At 34.2% G+C, this 6,857-nt stretch overlaps 1 long non-coding RNA gene across 1 annotated transcript; it reads right to left on the bottom strand.

Annotated features, from left to right (window-relative positions):
- Positions 1-1,952: 1,952 nt before the first annotated feature.
- LOC114320191 (uncharacterized) lies at positions 1,953-4,356 on the bottom strand. Its single transcript, XR_003649723.2, has 3 exons — positions 4,220-4,356; positions 3,008-3,043; positions 1,953-2,229 (listed from the first exon to the last, which is right to left on the bottom strand). It is a non-coding gene; the product is annotated as an uncharacterized LOC114320191 (long non-coding RNA).
- Between the last annotated feature and the right edge of the window lie 2,501 nt (positions 4,357-6,857).

The following is a 6,857-nucleotide window of genomic DNA, read 5'->3' on the forward strand; positions in this document are numbered from 1 at the left end:
CAAAAAATTGTAAACACAACTTCATATGCCAATCCGAAGTATGTAAGGGGAAAAAAAAGGTAAAAAATTTGTGCAAAAGGGGGAAACAAATGGATTTTGTATATGGGCAAAAATATTGGACTGCAGGAGATGTTACCTTCTACTTTAGGGGGGACGGGTTGAAATGGTGAAGATCTGTTCAGCGGTGGTGCAGATTTGGACGCCGGCTGGTCTTTCTCGTCTGGTACTGGTGATGCTATAAGAGGGAGGTGGTGGCAAAGCTCCGAAGTGAGCATGACGGACAGTTGCGTGTTTGGACTACTTTAGTGATGCTGTAAGGGGGAGGTTGTGGCGGAGCTCCGGTAGTCAACAGTGTGAGCGTTACGGACTATCGCGGCATCAACGAGGAGTGTGTACACCTATGTATGGAGAAGAAGAGGAGATGTTGAGGTGAGAAGTTATGTGCCCTAGCTATGTTTTAATTGTGTATTCTGCAACGACCGGACAAAATAAGGGCAATTTAGTCTTTTTGCCTCTGAATAGTGAACCTATTTTTCCCGCCTCTTGGATTTTGTGAATGGTGTTAATTTTTTTTGCTTTCTTAGTAACTTTTTTACCTTTGTAGTAACTTTTTAGCTTTTTGTCTTTTATAAGGTATCCCAAACAAGCACTTAGTTTGATTTTTTTCATTATTTTAGCCAAAAAAACCACTCATATCTATATTGGGTTCTGTCATATGCATATTTGATTATGACTTTTGTATTATTTAGTTATGATTTATTATGATATTAGTTATGACTGATTGTGACGGTAGTTATGATATTATTTTGGTTATAACTCGAGATCTTTACATATACCTCATATGGTATTTCATTATGGACTTGGGTTCTCTCTAGGGTGCTGTTGGGCCTTCGAAGTGGGCCCACGAAGGCCGCATTAGTAATTTGAACCATCAATATGTAGAATTCATTGAGTATTTCATCCATTCAAAAAAATCACATTGATTAAATATCGATAAATACTTGATCATATCACATTTATGTCAATAATTTATTTTTACAACTATATTTACCGTGAACACAAATGTGATCTAATCAAGTGGCTATCGATATTCCAGCAATGTGATTTTGTACAATGATGAAATACTCAATGAGCACTACATATTAAGCAGTCTGAATCATCGATGCGGATTTTGTAGTAGCCCATGAGGCCCAACAGTTCTCTCTAATCCAATTTGGACTTGAGAGAAACCTCTTCCCTTTGGTTATAACTCATTTTTTTAAGTTATAACTCTCATATAATTGAGTGATGACATTTATGATAATCAAATCCAAAACTATCATAACTTACATTTATAACATTACCTCTATAATATATATATATATATATATAGGTTTGGTTAACGAGTGTTCTAAGGACATTTGTTAACAATGTTTAAATTGATTGTACATTACATATTGCGTGCACTCTCATACATTATGTACAATGTATGAGCTAGATTCTCTTATTAGAATATCTAATTGAATGGCACAGTCTAATCGACTATGGGCTCATTTTGAGATCATTTTAATAATTAAAATCATTTATTTTGTAGGTTATTTTAAGGATATCATGAATATTAAAAATTAAATCGATCGGACATCAAGCCACTCGATTGGATCATATATATATATTTTTTTTAAAATTTAGCGATCTACAAAATGAATAGTTTGGAATATTAAGACGGGCCTAAAATGAGCCCACAGTTAACCAGACTAGACTATCTAATTACATATTCTAACTGGAGATCATCTAATTCTCTCTCTATATATATATATAAATTAATATACAAAGCTATCACCTCTGTGAGTATATGTCATGACACAAACGCGCCCCTATAGGTTTGGCATCATAACTGGCCAGTAATCTAGGATTACCTTTGGCCTCAAAGACAAAATTTCAAAATATTTATAATCATGTCGGGGCCTAAAGCGGAAGCAAAACAAAAACAACAATGTCCATTGAGCTTGTACATACATGATGACTAAAATAATTAAAACATTTAAACACAATAATAATTTATATACAAATCTTATATATCTCACACACATATACATTTAAGACTCAGCAAAATTCAAAGCTCTGACAAAGCTAAGGACTGATTTTCTTGGCTCTACTCGAGCCTCACTTGCTCCATTCCGGAAGCTCTTCAAAAGGCTGACACAGGTAGACCCCAAGGCTTTCTCTGTCCTTGTTGCTTAGTTTGCTCACCTACATATAAATATAAATAGTGAGCTAAAGTCCAGTGAGTAATAACAGAATAAAGAGATTAAATTAATGAAGTTCGACAACATGGTACAAATACATGTCTTACAATTTTGGAATGAATCTTAAATCATTTTCAAAATAAGGCATTTGCCATATTATATCAAATTTATAACAAAACATTTTCCATATCAAATCCCTTATCAAAACATATATTTCATTTCCCAAAGCAATCTATTTCAATATGCAAATCAATTCAATTAGCTATCATATCAATGCATTGCAATAATAAAACCATTGTTCGATAGCATTTTCAATACAATTCCGATTTCAATTCAATTCTCAATGATCCATGTTATCGCAATAGCAATACTCATTCAATGACAATTTTCGTGGTACATCCAATAGAGTAACAATGTATTAATAACAATGGAACCTCAAGGGTCAATCAAAATGTCATATCCAATTATTCAATGAGCCACGGTATTGTTTTTTCTAGGCGAGAGCTGATGGGCCATGGTATTAATCTCCCCCAAGCAAGGGTCAATGGGTCATGGTATTGTTTTCCCCAAGCAAGGGCCTCACTAAAGGATGCCACGAGTACAGTTTTCAAAACAGAACTTCATTCATTATGAGAAAATAATGTTTCAATAGAATAGACCATTCCATCAATCATCATAACGTTTCAATAAACCATTCGATCAATTATATATCAATTTCGATAGCAATAAAATTTTCGAAAGTGAACGTAACTTGAACATATCTTTATAGAGTTATTACTTACAGTGGGTTAAGTCAATGTAAGGCCTCAGATGTCCACCTATACAAATCACACAACAAAGATACAATAGAAGCACTAGTCAATATTCATTTCATTTTAATTCAACTCTCTTTATGTGTTTCTAGTTTATTTTATGACTATGTGAGTCCAATCGGTGCCTAAGAATACTTAGAACGTCATGAGGATGCAAATATGCATTTAAAAGAGTTAGTCAAAATTGCTGAAAATAGGGTCTCTGCTCGAGCGCAACTTCCTTCGCTCGAGCGGGGGCTCAAAAACAAAGGTGGTCGCTTGAGCGGACAGCATGAATTCTGGAATTTCCAGAATTGTGTTTGAGCTTCAAGGTTGATATTTAAAGCCTCAAAACTTGTGTTTTGGGCACAAAAATATGAAGAACCATTGTATAATTTAGTAAACACTCTCAATTTGAAATCATTTATTCAAAATCATGCTCCACTTGTCCAAATTTAGATTTAACTCATTTTCTTTATATCAAACCCACAATTTTAAAATATGAATTAGACTTTCCAAACTCTTGAAATTTCATGATGCATGTAAAAATAGAGCCCAATTTTATTATTAATAACAAAAATCAACTTAATTATGAATTACACAAATCAATTTCCTAGAAATTCAACTTAACTCAATTTTTAACCAAAAACTAAATTTATAATCATAGATATTCTAAAATGTGTTTAAATTGAATAAAACTTTTAAATTAAATTACATGTATGGATTAAAGATCAAAATCAAACAAATTCCTAATTTTCAAAGCTTTTCCTTTTTCTCTTCAAAATATAAGTTTGAATTAGTTCAAATTCTTCAAAATCCATGATGCATGTACAATTAGAGTATTAAAACTTACAAAATTTGTTCATGCATGTAGAAATGGAACTCAAATTCATGCAAAACTACAAAAATCAAATTTAACATAATTGATTCTCAATTTAACTTCCATAAATTCGAGTCTAACTCCATTTATTCATCATCTTGCTAATTCCTTCTATTTATATGAAATTGAACCCAAATTTAACAAATTTGAGAAATCATAACTCATATTCTTCAACCTAACTTGATTTTACATGCAAACCCAAATTTTAACAATTTATATAATTGATCTTCAAATCTTCATTTTTAATCATTTGAAAATCCATCTTGAATCAATTTATGTCTAAATTATTTAAACAACACTAGAAAGAGGATGAAATTTCTTACCCATTAGTCTTTAAGATAGAATTTGATTGAGTTCTCCACTTTTCCTTTTCTTCTTCTTTTTCTTCATTTCTTCCATTCTCACGGTTTGCTCCAGCAAGTTGTCTACAATGTGTACACTCTCTCTCTCGCTCGCTCGCTGTTTCTAACTTTGATTCCAGCAAAGTGAGGGCCTCATTCGGCTTCATTGATTCATCTTTTCTTTTATTTATTTATTTATTTAGTGAGACACTTGTCTTTACTATATGAGCCTATGTGGTAGTGTATTAATTCTTTTATTAACTAATTAATCTTGCTTAGGATACTTAATTGAGATTAATCTTTGATCACAATTAGCTCAATTAATCACCCCTAAAAACTAATTAATCTTGATCATAATTTAATTAATCATAACTAATCACAAATCTCACAGAATTTAATTAATCTAGTTGACTTCAATTAAGGCCCGCTTAATTATATTTAATCTTTACTATTTTGAATCAGATTTTTCATCAAATTTCTAAAAAGCTCCAAATATCAAATTAAGTTTATTGACATCATCAATTTTTGTTTCTCAAATCATTTAGGGCTTCAATTTCTGATCAGATTCAAAATTTTTGTCAACAAATTATATATTCAAATTTGATATCTCAAAAATAGATTTAATTCGCAATAATCACAATTCTCAATCCTCATAATTTAATTAACTTAATTACCTCCAATTTAGACCTAATTAATCGATTCTCAATTTTAAAAAACTGAATCGAATATTTAATTAAACTCCCAAACGAGTCCGTAATTAAAATTAAATTGACTAAATTTTTTAATTTCACTTCGTTAAGCCATTTGGACCCTTAATTTCTATTTCCAAAATAAATCTTCAGAAAAATCATATACAAATCAGGTTCCACAATTCTCATAAATTCCAAATTAAATTAAGATAACGACTAATTAAAATCTCAAATCTCCTTAATTGACCAAATATAAAATATTATACGTGGCAGGGTCGTCACAATATATATATTACAAAAGTAAAAATTTAAAAATGTATTAAAAAATTATGATTATCATAAACTGTTTCAATTATATTGAGGATTGTTTTCACAAGTTAATTAACGATCTAGTTGGTGTAAATTTGACAAATTTTGAATTTTCCCAATTCTAAGTGCTTAACAATTGTTAGAATATAATATGTAAAGTGTTTAATAATTATGTTTTCTTCTTTCGGCTCTTTTGGCCCCTTTGTAACACTCTCCCCTCTATAAAAGGAGAGGTACCTTCACATTATATACACAACATTTAATACAATATTCAATACACAATTATTTCTCTTTCTTTATACATAAAACTAATATGGTATCAGAGCTATAGGTTAAAGATCTTGGTGTTCTTCGCCTTCCGGCAGGCGGCAACCTTGCCTTGACCGCCCGCCGGATCTCAACCAATTCAACAGGTCCAATTCCTCCAACCACCCTCCATTTCTGCTGCCACCAGTGCGCCACTGTCATCTCCTCCTCCCCACTCACCTCGGTTGCTCCATCTTCTCATCTACTACCAGCAACACTCCGACCACCACCAATAATCACTGCAACAGCAGCCGCAGAAGCACCGCATCTGCCACCGTGAACATCCTCATCAGCTCAATCATCAACCCCAAGCCTCTCCTATCACTGTTGTTCCAACAAGCTTTGATAATCACTGCAACACAGCCTGATACACAGACCATGCATCACACATACAACTTTCTCTCACACACACCAACACACATGGGCTAAGACCAGGCGTCTCTCTCCTTTTCTTGAGCAATTCTCTCTCTTTCTTTTTTTTTTTTTTGTTTGCTGTACTAATACTAATCAGTGGCCTCCTGATCACACTATCAAACTCAAGAAAACCAAAAAAAATCTCTCTCTCTATACCATGAAACATGAACTACTCACCACCCTTCCCAGAACTAGTTCCTCCAAAACCACCAAACACATCATGCCCTCCTCTAACTACATCAAATCATCACCTCTCCTCTCCGAACCCACCTCCTCCGACAACCGGCTCGCCGGAAAATCCTCTCTGGCCGCCTCCTTCAGCCGCCGTGTCGGTCTCTCCACTCTAGTCTGATCCCTCCTCAGACAGATCAGTGCATGTTGTGTATCAAATTAGGGGGGCTGGTTCTCTTCCCACATCACACACGGCACACACACAACACATGCACACCATTGACAACTCTCACACAGACACACACTGAGCTCCTTCCACACCACGGTCCACACCCATACCCACACACTCTCTCTATATCTCACTCTCAGTCCTCCCTAGTCATGCGAGGCTGATCAAATTGTTTTGTTTGACCTACACACTCATACCCACGGCACATGCATCCACAGGCACACACGGCAGCAAGACACCCAGACACATGCATACAGCCATGCACGGGTTCTCTCTCTCTCTCTCTCTCTCTCTCTCTCTACTCAAGGACACCCACCACTTTGACAACTTTCCAACCCATCATCCACCACCTTTTGCACATACCCATACCTTTTTTTTTATTTTATTTTTAAACCAATCTTCTCTTTCTTTCTTTTTTTGCTTTTCTTATGTGGTGCTTCGATTCCATGAAATCAAACTATTGAATTTCTTTTTCCCCAGTCTCTCTCTCTCTCTGGTCCCT

Source organism: Camellia sinensis, chromosome 3, assembly GCF_055761805.1.
Source record: "Camellia sinensis isolate YWXY chromosome 3, ASM5576180v1, whole genome shotgun sequence".
NCBI lineage: Eukaryota > Viridiplantae > Streptophyta > Magnoliopsida > Ericales > Theaceae > Camellia > Camellia sinensis.